The sequence below is a fragment of the Thermobia domestica genome, chromosome 7, assembly GCF_964235325.1.
Source record: "Thermobia domestica chromosome 7, izTheDome1.hap1.1, whole genome shotgun sequence".
Classification (NCBI taxonomy): Eukaryota; Metazoa; Arthropoda; class Insecta; order Zygentoma; family Lepismatidae; genus Thermobia; species Thermobia domestica.
In genome coordinates, this window is record NC_137460.1 from 60,447,710 (window position 1) to 60,471,258 (window position 23,549).

Below are 23,549 nucleotides of genomic sequence, written 5' to 3' on the forward strand. Positions count from 1 at the left end.
TGAAAAGTTTAGAGGGGCAGCAAAAATTTAGAGGCCCGGCCCACTAGACCCCCGTGGATACGAGCCTGATAGACCTACATCATAAATATTTTTTTGATTAAATATAATCTACTATTTCACTTGAACTAGTGTGTGCATTTCAACGCACTGCGCCTATGATGGGCCGGGACGTCAGGGTGTAAAGCGATCCTGAAACTATAGACATACAATAAAAGTGCTCTCATCATACAATTTCCAAATTTCAAGCCCCATTTCTGTTTGCTGTCTATCTAAAATATTTTACTTTTTAGACCTGTAACGACATTCTTTGTATTTTTAAATTTAAACTGATAGAATCTATCTAATCATGTAAATCGCGAATATCTTTCAACAACATACGCTTTCCGTCAAATCAAAGTAGGACATGGACGGCACTGTTGCAGAAAGTGCAGAAACAACTAATCTGTAACAATTTCGGTGTTATATATAGTTTTTCATCTGGCTTACCCATATAACTGAAGTCAAAACATAAAGAGAATGTTTTACACAGTTAAGTGAATCAATTGATACATATAGGTGCGTGGATTCTTTGATGCATTTTATTCTGTAGATAATGTGAGATGATGAGAATACTGGATAATAGAAGATATAATAAAGTTATCTTATGTTTGTTAATTAGCTAACTTTAAAAAATGAAATTTTAGACGTCAAACGATTTCAGAAGTACATTCATAAAACAATAGAACCATCGCTTATGAAGAAAAAAAGTGATGAAAAATTAAATTGTAAAATACGTGTATCACTCATAATAATTAAAATAAACCCGTACTTTAGCGGCGATCATATGTCAAATGAAACTATTTTATTATTATTATTATTCTTTTTAAAATTTGTAATTCATATAAGATACATTTTCCAGTTGTTGAAATATGTATGATCATTTGCGTTTATTAAAAACTGCATTCTAAATACGTTTGACATTTGGTTAGTTTATTATGGAATTATTCAGAAAGGACACAAAGGAATTGCCAGATGCTATATGTAAATTTTAGTTGGGTCGTTTGGTTAAACTAAAAAAAAAAAAAAAAGAAAGAAAGAAAAGAAATGAAGAAAGAAAGAAATCAATAAAGAATAATTATATAAAGAATTATAAATAAGTAATATAAATAATAATTATATAAAGAAAGTAATAACTATTACTCGACCGCGGTACTCGAATTCGAGATGTATATATTACAAAACAAGACTTTTAACTCTTAAAATTAGTGTCACATACGCAGTAAAGTAATGCAACATCTCAACATTAATATAGGCTGTTTAGATCTGTTAACAAAATTCACTATTTTGATTTTTATAGCTTTCTTCTGTATTACAGCCTAACTTGATTTTTCTTTGATATTGTGTTCCTTGAGCAACTGTTTCAGACCGTATTGATTATTTAGTATTCTCCAGTTTTAAAATAGTTACGAAAGGATTTCAAATATAGTTAAATATGTTCACACGTAGTCTAATTATTAGTGCATATGACGTTGGCGAATATACAGTCCCGGGTTTGATTTCCATTGAGTGAACAAAATATTTTGTGGCTAATTGAAAATTAAAGAGGTTGCAAACTCCCACCTAAAACACCATAAATAATAAATGGGAGCCAATGAGTTATGAATCACCCAAATAACTAGTCTCACCGACAATTAGGTATGAATTCTACAAATGCCAGGGAGGTCAATTTAGCCTTAGAACTAGAATCAAACAATGCGAAAAGAACTTCCTTATTGCCAGTTAAGGAAAAATTTCTTTCAAAAATTGCCAGTAGTATGTGTCATTGTTAAAAGAATATGTGTCATCATTAGAAGACAAATAATGATAGATAGAATCCACTAGTTATAAATGTTGTTTATTTTTACACACAGTATATAAATACGTAAATGACCTGTTCTAACAAAATAATGCTTATTGTCAACAAACAATATAGCTTTGTTAGCGTCATAAAAAATAGTTTTTCTCGAAAACTACACATGGGAATTTACCCTCAAGTGTGTCATTTTGTTAAGCTTAGTGTGATTTATCGATACTTTTATAAATTATGAGTTTCGGCTATATCTCGTTGACCATATTGTGTACTGTGGTGTGATAGTGTCATAAGGAAATGCTTGATTAATTCAGTTTCATCTTAATGTATAGGTGATGTCGTTATTTTTTAGCATCAGTTTTTAGATTTATACAGAAATCCATTTGTGTCGATTTTCTAGATTTAAATTTACCACATGAGAATTAATTATCACTCATATCATTTTGTTCAGCTGATCTATCTATGAAATCGACCGATTTATGTAACTCTCATCTTTGTGGCACCGCGCACCGTGTTTGGTGCGAGCGATACCGGGTTCGATTGCCGGTGGGGACACTCGGTTGAAAAAGTGAGCTATCCTGCGTGAGGTTTTTCTGGGTTTTCCTCAACCACACCAGGTACTTGCCGAGATGGTACCTAACACATAGGTCCCAGGAAGCTTCCTTCCTTCATTTTCCTCGAATAGTGGGATCCCGAGGGATGTCATCCCTCATACATGATGGGCTAACATGGCCATAGATGTCGAAAGCCCAGAAATCTAATTTCTAAATTCCTAAAGTCTCATCTTTCTACATCGTTTTTTTTTTCATTGAAGAGTAATAATATTTTGATTTATGTAAAACGCTACAAAACACCAATGTCGTGTAATTTAGTTGCCTCAATAATAAATTAGTTTCAGTGGCATAATTAACTGCATTATATCATAAGATATACTCTGAAATATATATATGCATCTTAATTTCAAATTGTGCGTTTGGTTTTTTCTTTGTAAAGGGATTAGAAGTTTAAAATTTGATTCAATAGTGCACATTTCTGTATTTCATTTAAAAACATATTGTGTATATTCTCCTTACTTTTGTAATGATCCTATATTTAAAAAATAATAATAATGCACTATCTAAGTTTTTAAACTTACAGTAGCCAAAGTTCGTACTGGTTGTCTGTTATCTATATCGGTCAAGGTATGTACGTCCGGTCCGTCTCTGGTGTAAGTAGTTCAATGCAATATGCAATCGGAAATGCAGAATTTACAGTCCGCAGCACATGTTATATAAATTTCCTTTCTTTCTTTCTTTTTTCTATTTTTAAAAATGTTTAAGTAAGTTTTTAGACACTCTTCATACGGTTCTTTTAATAAAACTTCAGATTTACTTACTATGGGAAAGAGACAGAGAAAATTGTCTATTCGGGTTGATTCATAAGTAAAAGTTTCTTTCGTTTTTTTTTTTTTTTTAATAAAGCAAGCAGGTTAGCAGATTTGTACGTGCAGAACACGCGCCTTTATGATGATTTACTAATTATAATTACTTGAATTTGCTGTATATACAAAAGCATAGGCCTATAATACAGTCGTTAGTGTTTGATAGTAAAAGAGTTATATCACCCGTTTATTGTGGATTAACATCTCGTTCGTAGCCTACTTAGTTCTATAGTCAAGTACAGTGATAGGCAAACTATTTTAGGCGGGAGCCTAACAAGAAAGAAAATACTTTAGGCGGGCGCAGTATAATTTATTTAGAAACAACAAAATGGCAGTTATTGTATTCAACCACTTATCAGATTTGGAATCATGTCGCAGGCCGGGTCTGGTCCACAGGTCATAGTTTGCCAATCACTGGCCTAGTAGGATGTACGTACACTGTAAACAAGTTAATTTGTTGCAAATAAATAAATAAATAAATAAAATGACCATGTTTAACGACACAGATAAAGAAGTAAAATGAACAAATTCAGCTCTTGAAATATTAAGTAATTTTTCATGAGCATTGAGAGCAAGCAGTTATTTATTACACCTATTGTTACGGTTAAGTGCAAGAAATGTGTTATTTCGCTGCATAATGGAAAAAAATGTGCCAATTCATGTTCTCCATTGTATTTTAAAGGCCAAAGCAGTTCTTAAGGGTATAATATTTATGAATGTAGTTTTATTCAGTATATTAATATTTAATGCAAACGCTCATTGCACATTAGCTGCTGAGGATTGATTCCAGAACTCGTCAGTGGGAGTACAAAAAATGCAATACAGCATCAATAGTATGGTATTTAAATATAATGTTACCACGCCTTTTTTTCTAGATCTCTTAACTGCATCCTTAGACACCCGAAAGTTCATCATGGTAGAAACAAAATCTCGTCAATGGATACGATCCTTTTTCCAATCTACTCATGATATTTTGTCACCCATCTCCCTAAAACAGTAAAATTCTATTTTAAATATTCTTCCATTGTACCAGTATCTTTTTCCAAAAGTCTCTTTTCTAGAAATTTCCTATACTTCCTTCGCGTTATTTCTCGATCACAGAACGTTTGTAGTTCATTTTAAGCGTCTTGATTTTCTGTTGTCTGCTTTAGTTATTTCTTATGTGAGTAAATACTATAGTTTCAGTTACATTCCTCTTCGTCGGTTTGTCTTCCACTCATGCATCTATTCAGATTTTCCATTTCATTTTACCGTTGATCATTTCCATGGAAGTATTTATCGTTTACCTTCCTGTTCCATTCTTATTGCTTTTATTCCAACGTTGTGTTCGGACCTTTTTATAACATTACCAAAGCATCTCAGTTGTGTCATTTTTTGCCTTTAGGGACAAGCTCGTAGCCAAAGAAGTGCTAGAGCGAGCAGTGCCCAGCCATAGAAACTTTTTAAATTGACTGAAAACAAGATTTGAAATTCTTGCCATTTTTAGTGCGAAATTAAATTCAAATTAGCGCAATTTATTATTTCATTTCTACGTAAAAATGCTACTATGTTTCTTGCTAGATGCACCAAAACATTTCCCATTGGAACTTATCTATTTTAAGAATTTCAAATCTAAGTTCACTATTATTGCGCCATGACAAGCATCCAAAGCGGGGGACCAAATGTACTACCATTGCATCGAATTCCACAATGTTAACTGGGAACATAAATGAACTGTATGTAATCTTACTTATTTTTGGAAGTGGTAAACTAAATACGAACAGTGAATGAAATGTAGACTCCTAATGTACATTCGTACTTGTCACCTGAAGTTGCTATAATTTTGATAATGGAAGGAATACTTCATTTTGATGATTAACAAGAAACAAAATACAGGGTGTCCGAGAAGTCCTTCCCTGATTACAGAAATTGATAACTCAGGCTAGAAATAAGATAGAAATATGAAACTGGTGTTGAATTGTTTACAAACTATAAAAGTTTTGGTCACATCAGTACACTTCCACATGAGCACCCTTGGTAGCACGTAGCACATCTAGGCGATATTCAATTTCCATCCACACATTAGCCAACATCACTGGAGGGATCGATGCAACGACTGTGGTTATTCGTTGCTGCAGGGTTTCAAGATCTGGTACACGTGTTCGGTAGACCTCATCCTTGACATAACCTCATAAAAAGAAGTCTAATGGGGTTATGTCAGGAGAGCGTGGAGGCCAAGCTGTTGGTCCATCACGACCAATCCATCGCCCAGGAAATGTCCTATCGAGATAGGCACGGACTTGGTAACAAAAAAAATTGAGACTTGGTGAAACAGAACAAACCTAACACAGACAAAAACTTTTATAGTTTGTAAACAATTCAACACCAGTTTCATATTTCTATCTTATTTCTAGCCTGAGTTATCAATTTCTGTAATCAGGGAAGGACTTCTCGGACACCCTGTACTGCGCATTGCAATGCAGCTTTTATTAATTACTTTAAAAAAATGAAACAGAGGAAAACTTTACGGTTTCGATTATACATAGGTATATACAGTGTGGCCCAAAAGTAGGTATACACTCTTGCATTGATCAAGTATAACACTCTAGTTTATGGGTTTATTTGCTTCCGAGCTTAAGGTGTAAGTAAAACTACATTTAGAACAAATAATGGAGAAACTAAGCCTACCTGATGGATAACAATAAGAAATGATACAAAATGCAATGAGCTGATCAGTACGGTACTGCATACCTACTTTTGGACCACCCTGTATAGTACTATTTTTCATGTAAGTTTTTCCAGGTAGTAAACATTCGTAGAAGTGCTTTGCGCTCAGTATCTCTTTTTCTATCATTTATGGACATTAATGAAATGAAGCCTATTTAAAATGATACAGAAGTGATCAAAATAAAGGCATGAAGTTTTTTTTTTAAACGTAAATACAGAGTGAATGTAGTAGCTAAACCTATTTTTTTAAAAAAGTATATTGTATTTGTATGATAATAACGAAGCTTCGTAGTCTTAAATTTATGTTCTGTATTATTTGTCATTATAATAATTATATTCTTTGTCAAAGAAGCTTCAGCTTTGTTACAGTTTCCATAAATAATAAATACATAAACAGTTTTGTGGTCTTCATTGATGTCTTTGTCAATGCCCCTTCTAAGAAATCGCACTGACTTATTGGCCTTTATAGATCTGTTACTTTTACTGTGCATCTTGTTTTTTGCTTATTCCTTCTGTTCTTAATTGTTCCACATATCGTTAGCATTTTCATTTACATAAGTCTTACTCTATTTTGAAGTATTGTAATTATGGATGCTATTACTGTCATACGCTATTCCTAATCTGAGCACAGTCTTACACACTCTTCTCTTTAGCTTGACTGATGTCTTTTTTTTTATTGCAAAGGAACTTCTGTCATTTGCCTGCGTTTGTTCCATTTTGTTTGTTCGTGCTGATTGAATTCCCTGTTTATCTATGTAAGAAGGAAAGTGACTATGTTCATAAATTAATAACTCTTGAACCACTCGACCGATCTCGATCAAATTTTCAACATAAATGAAGTTCGGGCCTGGGAGTGTTTCTATTGCTTCACTTTGGCGGTACAACGTAGGGGAAGGGAGGGGGAGATATTTAAAAATGACCGAAATTGGCCGATTATTAGTGTTCAATGCATAGTTTTTGGAATTACCGAGGTGAACAATGGTACTTCCGATGCCATTTAAATCCAAATTCAGCCCTGCAGCTTGGGGAAGATATAAAAATGATCGAAAATGACCGATATTAGTGTCGAATTCATAGTTTTCGGGATCGCTGAGACAAAAAATGACACTTCCGGTGCCGTTTAAATCCAAATTAAGCCCGCAATAGTAATATTTAATTTTTACTGTAATTTTTACCAAACACATAACATAGCGAGTCTTTTATTTCAACACAGCGAAGCGGGTAATCAACACGTATTATATATAATATAATATAATATAATATAAAATTTCTCCGTCTGATCTCAATATCTAAAGTGATCGAACATCTTAATGTTCTCTCCATGCAGGATCACTTGAGGTGCATTGTTTTCTTTCATGTTAACAGCACATGTAGACTACCCTTTTAAACTTTTGTATGATAGCCGGTGATGATGAGTTCTTTCTATTGCAAACATGAAGTTGCCTTTATGCATCTTCCTGCATTAATCGATTTATTTGTTAATTTTTGCACCAAATACCGTTCTCAAAACTTTGTTTTCCGAAAATTCTCTACACCTTTTCTTCCTCTTTGCATTTTAATGCCTACTTGTGAAACAATTTAATGCGACATTAACTTGTTATTGGTCAAGTACTGATAGTATTTTATTTATATTTAAATGGGGTCATAACATGCGTTTCCTTGACCTCACCATATTAAGAGTAGAATTTGTCCTGCATACCACTTTAAAAAAAAAAGTTAAATTTCGTACTCTCTTTTATTATTGTTATTATTGACTACTATACTTCCACTGTTTCTGTTTATTATTATCTCATCACGTCGCTATGTATTTTATTTTGTCTACGTTGATTTTCAACACTGATTTCTGTACATGAGCTATCAAAACGGAGACTCGCGTTTTCTTGCACTGACCTCATATTATCTACTGAAGCTACGTTAATATATACTGTGTATACAAATAATAAGACTTCAGATTGTCATGTATTTTGAGTCACATATTAGTTTTGTTCTGTTTTTACCGTACTATTTGCTTAAGAGTCTTCATCCCGGCGAAATTAAAATACCGCTAATTTTACAGTAATTATGTGATATCTTCAAATAGATAAAAGATAATTGAAATATGGAACAAGAGCGTCCTAGACAATATTATTTTGCGTGAGGTACCGTTATCACAAGTCACCTAGTGGCTTTCCGTTTTCAGCTGTTTAGAAACGCGAAAATAAATTGCCGATTTTCAAAATGGCTCGAAATCGAAAGCAGATAAGCGAGTCGTGATAACGGTTTCTCATGTAAAGTAATATTTTCTAGGGCGCTCTTGTTCCACATTTCGATTATCTTTTATCTATTTGAAGATATCACATAATTACTGTAAAATTAGCGGTATTTTAATTTCGCCGGGATGAAAGACTCTTAACTCTTTCACCAACATTAGAAACTCCGTGTTCCAGTAGTTTGAGCGTTCGACTAATGTTCGCGTGGTTCCGGGTTCGATTTCCGAGGAGTGCTTCCTTCTCAAGTTTACGGCGTCCACCCAGCGTCGTGAGGCGTCACGTGAATAAAAGACGTGGCAGCCTCTAGGTCCAGAAAGCTCCTGATAATGCCAGTTGGAAATAGTGACGCAATGCATTGACGTAGTTCAGCCGGTTGCTAACAGATGGGGGTTGGAGCGGCTCAGGCCCACAAAAGGCAGTCACGCCAGTTGTTAGATGGTTTTACCAACCTTTCGATTTTAGTTTGTTTTTTATAAGTTTACATAATTACCAAAACTCAAAGTGTAACAGGTAGTGATAATTTTATGGTATGTCTCATTAACAGTGCGTACCATCTTTTTGCTAGTGTCATAATAAAAGACTTTATTAGTAAGGTAGAAGGAGGGTATTTTTAGAAACAGCTTCATCTTAATAGATAGCACGGTTCTCGTATAGAATCGACTATCTATTTCCTCGAAAACTACGCATGAGATTTTTATACATCCTCCCTCCAAAGTATGTCGTTTTGTTCAGCTCCACAAGAGCTATCAATTGTGATGTCTCATCTTCCAGCTTTTTTTTTTTTCGACAGACTCTAATTTTGTTCGGAAACTTTTCTTTAATTGAATTAGGACTTTTTCTAAAAAATCTATTAATACTATAATTGATGAAACAGTCCAGTTTTGTAATGTCTTTGAATCAAGTTACGTCAGTGTGATATAAGGTTGCGTCAAATTTTCAAACGAAATATAATAGTATATAAAAATTGTATGATTTGTGAAATAAAACCACAGCATATTCAATAAAGCATAGGGAGTAGGGGCGCACCCACGCGGGGTGTCCACCGGGTCTGGACCCCCTCCAAAAATTTTGTCACTCGACATGTATTTGTACACTTCCTTTGTAAAACTATATATGTTTGTGGTCAATCCTTTCGACAATGAGATCTCGGAAACTACAGGCTCTAGAAAAATGACGTTTTCACTGATCGATTGGAAATTTTGCGTTCAGTTCTAATTGAATATTTTTCTTTAAAAAAGACCATTATTTCTTTATTACATTTTTAAGGGTACACTGGAAGCGTTAAAATAAATAAAAAAAACTAAAGCATCGTATCCTACGCATTATACGTTCCAACACTACACTGTTGTATATAGTGGTTGCATATGTCTCAGGCGTTTGTTTCATGGCCAAATAATAATGAAAAAGGAAGGATAACCATTTCTCCAGTGTGAAATGAATCTTTATTTTTGGAATGTTTTGCCCAGTGAGCACTATATATAGCTGCCATTATAATTAATTGTGTATGTAATGTATTTTCTTATTACATGCTGCATGCAAGAAGAAAAAAAACTGGTCATGCATGAGTTAGAAACTCCAACCGGAAGTAGGCTCAAATCTTGCAAACGGTGCGAGATATTGAGAAAAAAATCGATAAAATCTCCCCTTTATGATACGCCTAGCCGATTTTTTTTTTTATCAAGACGTCTTTCACTTGTGTCTGTAGCGGGACATGTACAGATGTTGTGAGGAATGAGAAGGATATTTATATTCATATGCGAATGATGCGCTGTGTAGAGAGCGCAGGTTCAGCTAGTTTTATATTAAAATTCCTAAAGTTGCCCCTAAAATTAGGCTAAATTTACACAAAAGTCGAAATTTCCGGGGGTGCCTGGATCCCCAGGACCCACCCGCTGCGTACATCCCTGGGAAGAATTGTAAATTTGTGGAGGGGACGAAGGTAAATTCGGGGAGTAGACAATGGTAAATTTGGGGAGGCAAACAATTTTAAATTTGGGGAAGGGGACAATGGTAAATTTGGGGAAAGGAACAATGGTAAATTTGGGGAGGGGAACAATGGTAAATTTGAGGAGGTGACCAATGGTAAATTTGGGGAAAGACAATGGTAAATTTGGGGAGGCAGACAATTTTAAATTTGGGGAGAGGAACAATGGTAAATTTGCTGGGGTTGTCATTAGGAGGATGGGCCCCCACGCAAATAAGGAATAAAATTTATGGGAGTGAATATTGGAGTAATTTGATTTATTGATATTAGTTTGTACTCCCTTAAGTGGTTCCTTGAAAAACAAAGTGAGAATCTGAGATTGACTTGGCCTATAGGAAAAAAAAATAAAATGTGGGTGGCTTCTTTCTATATACTTTAAGTAAAAAAGAAAAGATCGTGCAACGAACTATAAGTGCCTACACAATGTTTAAAAAAAATCTTGCACAAGCCCACTATATTGTGTGTGTATATAAAGTAACCCATCCCAACGTCTTAGGTGGTTGAGGTAGTCTTACCTGTTGGCCGAGTGTTGTTCTTTTGTTTCCTCTGTGGCCAAATTGAGATACAAACAAGGCGAGTTCTTTGACTCGAGCAACGCAAATAATAACACGTATTAGAAATCTTTTTTTCCTTTGGTTAGATTGGGTGGGTAGGGAAGTTTTGGGAGTCGGGTTTATAAACTCGAGTTTTGAAATCAAACATAATGGAAAAACAGTTGAACTGTTTGTAATGCATGTTTCGACGAATATACAGTAGTTACCACCTTCCATATTTTTCATGTTACTGATTAAAATATGGGGTAAAAATAAATAATGCGAAAAATTTAGTATTTCTCGAGCGCATCAGTTTAAGAAGATGAAACTTAAGATATAGAATCTTCTTTAAAATAGGCTGACATGTCTCTAAGCGTTTTTGAAAATTCCCGTTTTAAGAGGACGACTGACTTTCTATGTTCTTTCTTGCCATATGGAAGGCGACGTGGTCTGTTGATTGCGATCGCATCGCGGGAATACGGCTTAAGAGTTCGACATGAATATTGGATCATAATTAGTATGTACAGTACATCACGTTGGAATGTTATGTTACTTGGACTAAAAGGGCATATCCTAAGGTTTATAACGAGTTCAAGAATGTATGCCGAAAATAGACCTATGAGCTTCTATATTATTGTACTTTCATTGAAATGCGTATCTTAAGAAGGGAAGGGGTTCAAATATTTTATGTACATCCCGAGCGAGGAACAGGCATTTCAGGTAGTCTAACGTATGTTATTTTAATGAACATTTTTAAAAGTTTTTTTTTTTAAATTATTTTCAGCAAATGTTAATTTTTATCTATTATTATCATTATTATTTCACGAGTTTTCTTTGGGATGAGGATTAGGTATTGTAGTATATGTCTGAACTTTCAGCATTTATAGCCATATTGACCTGTCTTGTATGAGGGATGACTTTCCTCGGCGATCACATTATCCGCAGAAATGGGGAACTAAGAAGGGAAAGCAAGAAAGAAAAGGAGAAGCATGGAGCAGTCTGGAACTTTTATGTTAGGTACCATCCCGACGTTTGCGTAGTGTGAATGAGGAAAACCGAGGAAAAACCTCATTCAGGATGAATTTTTTTAAAGCATCTTTTCAACGAGTGTCCCCACTGGGAAACGATCCCGGAATCACTCCGCTGGTTTGATTCCTAGTAGTAGAATAACGAATACTCTAGAGTGTTTTTCGATCCCACTTAAAACTGCAGTTCTCGTCCTGCTCGCTGCTGACAAAGAGCGTAGATATACAAATAACTTCTGCTAAGACAGTAAAGAGGATCAAGCGTAGAAGTTTCAATTTTGTCCAGTAGATGTCAAGCTCATTAGAAGATTTTTGCTGCCATCTAACGACGCGATGTGTAACTTTTACATTTTACAGTTATACGTCTTTACCTCAATAGTACAAAAGGGAATATGGGTAGTCACCGTTTCTCGTGAAGATGTTAATGAATTGATTCCATTAAGAATTCGATCGTAATAATCGTTCTAGCTTATCTATCGTAAATAACAGAATTCAACTATTCACTTTCGTTTAAGAGTTATCGTTGGGAGTAACGGACGTACGTACTAAGACTAGGGTCTACTACCTTTTAATGGAGGGTTTCTCAACCATTTATACTGGCGTACCAGCAGTGGTAAAGCTCTTACCTCTAGTGAGTGGGTTCCCTTGTTCGATCCTTGCCCAAGTAAGTTTGTGATGGATAACATCGTACCCTAGGTTTTCTCCGGCCACTCTCGTTTCCTCCCACTTTATCATTCCACTAGTTCTTAATTATCCACTTGCATTAATCATCGTCTCTTTAGCCTAACGATCGTAATCGTGGGACGTTAAACTGAAAGATTTCATTTCATTTGTCGTACCACCAATTGCACATACCATAGATTGAGAAACTCTGGTCTTAGGTCCACTAATGCAGTGGTTCTCAAACTTTCCGATAACGCGGACCCCCTGTGCATTTGGAAAGTGATCCGCGGACCCCCTTGCAATGCTATCTGAAATTTCACATGGTATTTAAAACTATACTGATTAGAATTACCACTGATAAAAAAATCAAGAAAAGTATTGCAATAAGTAATTTATTCTAAAGATACATTATTGTTTCTTAGTGAACGAAATTTCAATTGAAAATACAGTAACTTTCAAGACTGAAAATCAATGTTTTTTTTTTTTTTTTTTTTTTAAGGAAATTCTCTTGATAAACAATGTTCTCAAATGTGGGGTCACTAATATGAGGAATGAAATTCTTTCTGTTTTTCCATAATTGCACTGAAGTCCGGAATAAGTTTTGCCGCCATTAATCTTAGGTCCGATTCCACATTAAGACGATTTCGCTTTCTATTCAGGCTTTAATACTGCAACGAGTAGAAAAAATCTGTTCACATAAGTAAGTGGTAGAGAAAGGCATCAAATGTTGCAATGCCTTTTTAGACAACTCTTCATACTCACAGGGCAGAACTTTTAGTAAAGTAGGAAAACATTGAAATTTACAAACCTAAGTATAATTTCTAGTTTGTTTCTTTTTAGTAACAAAAAAATAAAATACTTCTTGCAAAACAGCTCTGAGTTCCAGTTTATTATAACACATTTAAATTTTTAGGCGTCTCGGATCCCCTGGCTACGTCCCACGGACCCTCATGGGTCCGCGTACCCCACTTTGAGAAGCACTGCACTATTGCGATCATAATAAATTAGTTATTGTAACTAAGTATTTATGTAGTAGGCTTGATTTGTGTGATATTTCGAAAAAGAAAAAGTGAAAAAGAAAAGACGGGAGTGATTAACAATTTTAATATGCTTTATTACGGGTTTTCTCTGTTTCTTTAGTGTTAGTTAGCGTACTCGATGTACTTAAAAGCGACTTTTGTTGGAATCGCATGCCAATTTGATAACATGACCCTGGGAACGGCTTTTTTCCTCCTAAACTGACGTAAAATGGTATCTGACCTCAAGTCAGGAAGTGTTTGGTTGTGGATATTACGTGTATTTATAAGCACTCAAGGAAGCTTCATGACTTACATGATCATGGAGGAAATATTAAACTTGGCGTGGAAAGGAAAGTAGGAAATACTACATAATAGCTTTCATTCGAGAGTTTCGCAGATCCAATGTCATGATCAATTTATAATTGTTAATTACGTATATAGTTCGTATATGTATGTATTTTGCTGTTATATTTAACAAAATTGTGTGTGTAAAAAGAAGAAAGTTTTCAAGCAATTGTCAAACCTTTGGCTGGCTGCTCAAGCGTAATTCCTTATGTACAGTATAAAGTTACATAAGGATTACGTACTCAAGAGGATACATTTAATACACTACATTATTATTAGTATTAAGTAAGTGGAGTTTTATTCTGTATTTTGTTGCGAAGTGTAATGTTTCCGTGATCTAATTTTTGAATTCTTTGGTGCGGCTTTCTTGGCACTTTTAGGTTTTGCTGTAGCCTTCTTTGGCTTTTGGGGCCTTTGGCTTCTTTGAAGTTTTTGCCTTCTTTACTTTAGATGGTGATTTCTTATGTTTGGGAACAGCAGCCTTCTTTTCGCCGGTCTTCTTGGGACGTTTAGCTGCTGGCTTGTTTTTAGCAGGCTTTTTCTTCTTTGATGCTCATCGTTTTGCCTTGGTTGAGGATCCGCCTTCAGGCTTCTTCTTTAGCGATGAAGCACTAAGCTTAAACGATCCAGATGCATTTTTCCTTGGTCTGAACCAATGATCCACAGGCAACTACATTCTTAAGTATTTCTTGGTAAATAGAACTAAATTCTCGGCATTCACTTTGTAGTTCTGAGAGAAAGATTTTTTTTTTATGGCTTGTAGTGTGCTTCCTCCCCTTTCGTTCAAATTGTCCATACTAATGTGATTTGATTGGTTGGTTGGTTGGTCCCTCGATTATGCACCGAGGCAAAGAGAGACGGTGATGGTAAGGTGGATGATGATGATGATGATGGAATGAAGGAAGTGGAAGGAAACGGAAGAACTCCGAGAAAACCACACACATGATGTTTGTCCACTTTCAAATTCACTGAACGGCAGCTGGGACCAAACCAGGAACCTCACGCACCAGAGGTGAGCGCTCTACTGCTGATCCACCGCGACCCCTGATGGGTTGATTTGTATTTATAGCCTTGGTCACTAGTGACTACCCGGCGGGAGCTTATGTGGTTCGGATTCCACGTTGATCAGTAGGTCCATGTATCATGTAGCTTCACTGCTGAAAGCGACTCTAAACGGAAAATCAAATTAAATCAAACCAGCGACGCTATATAGGACAAAATGTACAGTAGCACTGTAAAGCGTTCGATACCATCCCATCGGGAATCGAATGCGGATACCAAAGGCACGTACACTAAGCACTCGACCAGCAATAAGAGCAGAGTTCGTCTTAGATGAGGAGTACTATTAAACTACTTATTATGATTACTAACATGCATCTGTTCCTGTAAGTGAAGGCAAATTAGTGCTTTCAAAATTGGAATAATTGTTCGAATTATTATTGGGGATAATGAATAATTATATTACACTATACAATATTGAAAATAAATATTCGAATACTTGTAAGCAAGGCGGCCATTAGGGAGAGGGGGAAACCTCCACAAATGTCGGGGAACCCACTATTTTCGGAGACCTATGAATACATTTCTCTTTTTAAAAGCTTTCTTCATTCAACTGTGATTTTGTTTTCAAAAGTCGTGCTAAATTTGACTGAGGGCCCCATGAAATCTATTGGCGGCCCTGTTCGCAACAGCACTAAAGCAAATCGGCTAGCTACATCTTATCTCCATTTGTACGAAGTAGGGAAGTTGCTTTGCTTCCTAATCTATTTTATATTCCCTATTTCTTAGAATAAAGGGATTTCCCTAGATACTTCCTACTTCCTATGAAACACGAAAATTATTTTGCTTCCAAACCAACATGCATATTTCCAGTTCTTTAGGAAAAAGGGGAATTTCCTGATTTGCTAGACACAGGAAAAATTAAATAATAAAGAAAAAATCTTGATTTCCCACTGTTATAGAAATCCTGATTTGTAAGAAGCAGAAAAGTTACATGATTTCCATCTTTATATTTGTATAATATGGCGTAAAAAATTGCCGGAAATAAATAATTACGTATTCACTGTCATAATCAATAATTTCTGATTCGAGTATCCTGTCAGGTCTGTGTGTCATATATGCTAGGCCTCTCCAAGTTTTTTTTACCTCGACATTACATCGTTTTGTACTTCATCCTTCCATCTGTTTTCTTAGCTTTTCCTGTGACTATTTTGGTGTCGCTTTCGTGTATAGAAACTTCTTTCTGCATGTCCATACTAATGCTGTTAAATATCGAATAATTCACTACTCGAATAACGAATTATTGAATTTTCATTATTCCCAATAATTACATATTATTCCAAACTTTTATTAAAATTATTCTGGTAATTCTTTTTCGACTTAAAATTTTCCAAAAGATAGAGAGACTATCATTATAGTTTTTTTTTTTTTTTTTTTTTTTTTTTTTTAACATTGCAAACAAATTACTGGAATAACAACCACTCAAAACAGTACACATTTGTTATTATTCAAAGTTAAGCAGATATTGGGACATTTGCTTGTTGTTTCATAGAAATTAAGTAGAAGGCAGATGTGTCATAGAAATTAAGTAGACATCTGATAATTTATTTGTTGTTTCATAGAAATTAAATAGAAGTTGGATCATTTATTTATTGTTTCATAGAAATTAAGTAGAAATCAAATCATTTGTTTGTTATTTCATAGAAATTAAGTATAAATCGGATCATTTGTTTGTTGTTTTATAGAAATTAAGCAGAAATCGGATTGTGTCTTTATTATTTCATAAACAGTAAGCAAAAGTTGGGTACCGTAATTAATTTGTTGCTTTACAATCTTCTTGAAATGAGACGTGTACTTACAGTTTAAGATTAATTCCGAATCTCATGTATTTGCGCCCGGAATCGAACCTGAGGTCTCCCACACTCAGTACACGAACTTTATCCATCTATCTATCAGATCACATCAGATAGAATATAGAACTTGAAGGAAGAATTTTCACGTGCCAAACCGTCATGGAGCTATCTATTTTTTTTTTCTTTCTTTCCTGCAGATCATTGCATAGAAAAGTTGAGAAGCGAATTGAGGACAATGCACTCAAAAAGCAACAGTGCCAACTATTATCTCATGTCACGTCTGGCTAAGTGACTGACTAAACAGAAGGAAGGTCGTAGTGGGTGTAATAAGTGGAAAGGTGTTTGTTTGTTTGCTTGCATGTTTGCTCTTGCTTACATGCTCCATCAAGAATGAAAACTTAATATACTTTCTGATAGAAAACGTTACTTTATATGTACGACAACGGATGTGAACTACTTTCAAGATAAATGTATATTGAGGTAGTTTGCTTCCTTATCCTTATCAGGATATTGTTTGTTTGACTTACTGGAATAAAATTCAAAATTACCGTAGACTGTCTGACAGAACAAGTTCCAGATTAACGTACTTTTGTTTGTGATGTGCTTGTTTGGAGATGCTTTTCCCGGTGGGGAGACTAAGGCTTAATTAACGTACCGTGTTCCCTTAAAAGTAGACATAATACAAAATAAACCCTAACATACATTTTCAGTTTGCTCGTAATGTAAGTTCTACTCCAAAAATAAACCCAACTCCTAGACAATGCAGGGCTCGAAACTGATTACTTTAGAGTAACTTCAGTATTTTTCTATTGTATGTATAATTACTAGAGGTTTCTGTAGGTTACTAATGGTCACACTTTTAAATACGAAAAATAAATATTATTCTCTCTCTACACATCTCAATAAAGCTTACATTGAGTGGCCCCGCGTAGCGTAGTCGCTAACGTCTTCGGTGCGAACGGTCCCGGGTTCGATTCTTGGTGGAGACACTCGGTCGAAAACCTGTAAAAGCTTTTCAACATGCTGAGTAATGTTTTCCTGGGTTTTCCTCTTTTACACCAGGCAAATGCCGGGATAGTACCTAACATACAGGTCCCAAACCTCTTCCTTCCTTTTCCTCGGATAGTGTGATCGCCAAGGGACGTTATCCCTCATACGTGACGGGCTAACATGGTCATAGATGCAGAAAGCCCAGAAATCTAATTCCTAATCCTAAAACTTACTTTGCTCTTTTCTCGCAACTATCAGAAAGCACGTCAGTAACGTAATAAACACGAATAAATGTAGATTGTTGTGCATGAAATAATAAGACGTCCCCTGAAATTAAACCGTAATATGTGATTTGGGCAAGAAAAGTAGTATATGACCCAATCGGGAAACATATGGGACAGTACCATAAGGCAATGAATTGCTGATTTTGAAGTCCCACATAGTGAGTACAATATATTCCACCAAAAGTTTTATTACATTGGAGGCTAAGCTTCCATCGTCAGTCAAACTGAAACTCCATATCTGTAGCGGAGGAGATCGGCAACCACCAAATCAAATATGTGCATCTTCAATTACTTACCAGATTAGAAATTATTTAATAGAATGAGAATATATTTTAATAGAAATTGAACAGGAATTGGTTGAAACGTACGTTAGTGCGTGATATATTACTGAAAAATTATGCAAGATGAAATTATGACATTCTGATGTGCAGATATTGTGCTTTATGAATAAAGCACTTTAATCTCTAATGAAAACTTAACTAGTATTATAGTGCACATACTGGCAAGTCAGCTTTATTTGTCCTAAGGTGCTGATTAAGTTAGATGGACCGACTTCACAGATGTATGTTTGAAATAAGAGTGATCTTGTAAATAATTGTCATAGACTACCGTATGTGTTCATGTATACGATACACAGTTGTAGCATAAATTGTTTCTGTTGTTACCGTTTAAATGTTAGCTATTGTTTCTGCAACCTACTTCTTCCTTACAGTTAGGCAAAATTTGTTAAGAGTCTTCATCCCGGCGAAAATAAAATATCGCTAATTTTACAGTAATTATGTGATATCTTCAAATAGATAAAAGATAATCGAAATGTGGAACAAGAGCGCCCTAGACAATATTATTTTACATGAGAAACCGTTATCACGACTCACTTATCTGCTTTCGATTTCGAGCCATTTTGAAAATCGGCATTTATTTTCGCGTTTCTAAACAGCTGAAAACGGAAAGCCACTATGTGACTTGTGATAACGGTACCTCACGCAAAATAATATTGTCTAGGGTGCTCTTGTTCCATATTTCAATTATCTTTTATCTATTTGAAGATATCACATAATTACTATAAAACTAGCGGTATTTTAATTTTGACGGGATGAAGACTTAAGATAGAAGGTGGTAGCTAGAGACAATATTTATCACAAATAGCATTAATATACAGTGAAATGATCATATTAGAAAAGGAAGGCCTTTACTGCCATATCGTATATAAAGATGATGGCAGTAGCGAAGAAAGTTTTTCATGCCTTTAAGCGCTGTTCATAATATCTCGTTCAAGTATCCATCCTCCTCAATTCCTGTTTTGAAAGATTGTGTACGAAATGAAACCACAGATAGTGAAAAGTTTCTTAATAAACAATGATCCGTAAAAAAACGTATCCTTCGAATACGTGTTACGGTACTTTAATGATGAAAGATTTGCTCGTCGTACGCGTAAGTTATGAGTTATTGAGTATATAAGTGAATATCCAGTGCAAAACCTATAAAGCTAGCACTTCTGCAAAATGTTTTGGAAGAAAATAAGTTAAAATACAAACCATAAGATCTATATATTAGTGTCCATGTTTTAAAAGCTTGCGTACGCGTGGAATAATTTTAAAAAAGGAAGTCAGGATACCAAAAGACGTTTCTAAATAAATAATCGAAAATAATGTTTTTTAGTCATACAGGTCGTTTAGAAATCTGAATTTTCCAATATTGTTATTATATATTTTCATTTGTATTTATTTCCCGTACTTATTTATTAGGATCACGACAGGTAATGTTAATACCTAGTACTTACGTACATTATTCCAAACCGCACGAACTTTTGTTTACCTTGGTTTCTTGGTTTCCTTCGTTGGGAAAACTATTAAAATCCCCTGTTTCACTTTATTGAGATTCATATTGTTCAAGAATTTGTTTTTTGTTTTTCCTGAATATCTATTTACAATTACAAAAGTTGTATTAGTTATACATTATAAAGCATATCTCTTTACCTCTCATGCAACTGCTAATGAATGAACTTTTTTAACGAGCTTGCGTCCTTTGAATGTATCTAATTACTAATTACAAATTGTGCGTCACAAAAGTCGTCATCGTATGATGAATAAAGTCTTTTGCTTTTGTGTTAAACTTGATTATAAAATCCCCATTTTATTGCTTATTTATTCAGTTAATTTTATATTGATCATGTAATATAAATTGTGTGTAATTCGTGATTGATATGGGTGCTTTCAACTGCAAAAAAAGAGCATTTAGAAAAGAGTTTATCTAAACAATGATAACGCAACGCGGTACTTTTGATATATACTTATCAAAGTAGATGCAGATATTCATCCATAATAGTTAAACCTGTTCAAAGTGCAATTAAAAATATACTCTTCCTTTTGAAGAAAAAAAAAGGCCTTACGTTGTAGTTTTTGCCACTTGACTTTTTTCTACTTTTTTTTTATAATCATTGCAAAATGCACTGTAATGAAGTCAGTTTAATAATCCATTATAAGAGGTATAGTATGAACGTATATAGTCATACGCTTGATAAGGTTGACTCAATACAATCCAGATACCTTTATTGGCATTTTAAAAACGCTGTTTGATCTTTTTGCGAGGAATGAAATAACTTCATAGGAATGTTAAGACAGTCATTGTGGTTGAGAAATTACAGTTTCGAAACTTGATGTCAATACTCGTATACATATGTACTATATGGGTAATTAAAAGCGTTTAAACGTTTTGTTTGACAGCACAGGGTAATTCAAAATGAATCATCCTGCTGAAATGTTGTAATATAATTTAAGGTTACAGATCGAAGTTATGGTAGCTGCATCAATGTGAAGAAAAATTCACTCACAATTTTATATCATGTCCTGCTATAACCTCTTTATGTGGCTGCATTGCATATATTTGTTTATTTGCATTGCTATTTCAGCACATGTATCTACCGTTTTTATTATTATTATTATTTACATGAAATGCGCATCACAAATATTGTGACTGGCATCGAACTTAATATCCCACACGAAAAGTGGGAACAATAATCAACTAAGCGTGGAGTAGTTGCGTCTTCCCTAGTAATTCCACTAGGAATGGCCAATTCCGGAATTTTACTTTCCGAAATCCTTAAAGTAAAATCAGGAAAAATCTAAAATTGAGAGAATTCCGGAATTCAGAGATTCCGAATTTCGAAGAGATCCGGATTTCGGAAAAATCCAAATTCTTAAAAATCTCGGAATTTCAAACATATTCCGAAATTTGGAAAGTGACATTTCCGCCGGATTCCTGAAAATTTTGGCCATCCCTAAATGCCGCGAATATCAACACCCTAATTAACTTCGTGATACATATCTATACATTCCAGTGTGTTAGCTGCCAGAGGCTGTCGATGTACTGGTCATGTTTAATGTAATTAGAATAGAAAATGTTGCATTTAGGTACTTTATTTAGCTACTTTAGTCATGGTGGATGTAGTTGCTGTCACCAGAATAGGAGACCAAGTTTCTGTATATATTTAATACTCTATGAATCGGAACCCCCTACTCGTACCAAACTAAGTAGCAGCAATAAAATGTCAGCTTCACTCCAGATCTATTTATTATATTATTTCCACTTACCAATATATTCATAGGGTTCACACTTAACCCTCGATTATGCTAACCACATTACGTATAACACAAATACGTACACTCATGTCCAAAATTATTGTCGCATGTCTATAAATATGTTGTTGTAGGAATATAATTTTATAACTAATTCGACCGGTATTTCTTATAATGTTAGTGGGTGTATAATCGGCAAAAACATGTATGTGGCAAATTTCATGTCTAAAGAGCAGTAAATAAAAACAATAAAACGAAAATAAAATTTTCTTGTCCATTTAGCAACATTTTGTTTTACTTATTCTAATTTTCGTATTTATAATTCTTTTCCTATGAAATTTACCACAAATATACATTTCTCGATTATACACATAGTATGAGTATTAAAAGTACCCAGCAAATTCATTATCAAATTATATTCTTACAAGAAGATAATTATAGATATGCGACAATCATTTTGGACATGAGTGTACATCATAACAAGATGATACCACTTCCTACAATCTTCTAATATTCTAAACATACATTACGACAATTACAAGTTCAATTAAATATTTAGTTGTTACCACAGAATATAAACTTCCAAACTGATAAAGCATATTCTAAATTCCAAACACACTTTCCGTACAACTACAAATAACCAATGTCCGTACCCAATAGTTGTGTGATGTAAGTAATCTTTAGCTTTATGTGGCCACCTAGCAGGCAGGAATCAAGTCGTCATATCCATTACAATCAGGGGTGGACTGGCCATAATCAAGTATCGGCCCGATGACCGCTGCGCCCTCCTCACATCAGTGCTTTAGCGCCCTCCTCGGGAAGGGCTAAGACATTTCTTAGCCTCGGGAAGGCGCACTGTTTCCTCTCTGAATACAATTTAAAACAAAAAAAAAAAAAAAAAAAAAAAAGCTACATAATTATTTTATAAATTCGCTAACCCTTGCCCAGCTAGGGCTCCACCCCAGACCCTGGTATTTGCTCGGCCTGCTGCCTCGCTCTTTCTGTTTTCGGTGTGGGAATGCTATTAATAATATTAGATTCACCTCTAAATATATAGATTTGACTCTAATATCGGTCATTTTGGAAGATTTTTACATATCACCCTTACCAACCCCACGCTCCGCCCCAAATCCCAGTATTTACTCGGCCTGCGGCCTCGCTCTTTCTGTATTTGGCTTTGGGAATGTCATTATAATGATCTTAGGAACCCTGAAATTTATAGATTTAACTCTAATATCGGTCATTTTGGATGATTGTTATATATCAACCCTCCAGCCCCCAGATCCCGTCTTTATTCGGCCTACGGCCTTGCCCTTTCTCTTTTACGCTTTGGTGGTACCATTAATGATCTCAGCGACTTCGAAATATATTGATTTGACTCTAATCTCGGTCATTTTGGATCATTTTTACATGTCTCTCCCTCCCACTTCCGCCGTTAGAGGCGCTAGTGGCGTTACATAAAAACAAGACTCCGTTCAAGACTTACAGATGAACATCTGAAATCATAGTTCTTGATGAACTCAGAAAGAGATATTCTGACCAAAATAGACAACAATCTTACTATTGACAAAATATGTGAGAAAAGCAAGGAGATGCGAAGGCTTCTTCAAGCATAAAGCAGTGACTTTACTTTCATTTTCCAGTTTTGTTTTTGAATTTCTTTTTTCCCTAGGTAGGTATATAATTCTAAATTTACTTTTGTTAATTTGTAGTAAATGTTTCATGTATACTTTTTATTAACGGTTTTAAAAATAGATGAAAAATAAGTTAATGTTATGATGAACATAGCTTTAAAAGGACAGAACTATGAAAAATAGCATAAGCCCCAAACTTAACTCAAATCTTCAGTTATAATTAAGCTGTTAACAAATGTAGCCGAAGAATTTAAACAACTGGTGTGATTTTTGTAGTCTCAGGTAAAGTGTGCAGATTTATATAGGCCTAATATACGAGGCGTGTTTTTTAAGTAAGGCCGTTTGAACTTAAATACACAACGAAAGGTTATTTCAAAAAAAGTAAATGTATTTTCAGAAAGTACATACTTTACTCTATTTTTCGACACAGTTGCCAAGTTTG

At 34.7% G+C, this 23,549-nt stretch overlaps 1 protein-coding gene and 1 pseudogene across 3 annotated transcripts in view; one reads left to right on the forward strand and one right to left on the reverse strand.

Moving 5' to 3' along the window:
* Positions 1 to 23,549, forward strand: part of LOC145690152 (uncharacterized) — a 450,019-nt gene that overhangs the window by 273,591 nt on the left and 152,879 nt on the right. The window lies entirely within an intron of this gene.
* Positions 14,070 to 19,781, reverse strand: LOC145689203 (uncharacterized; annotated as a pseudogene).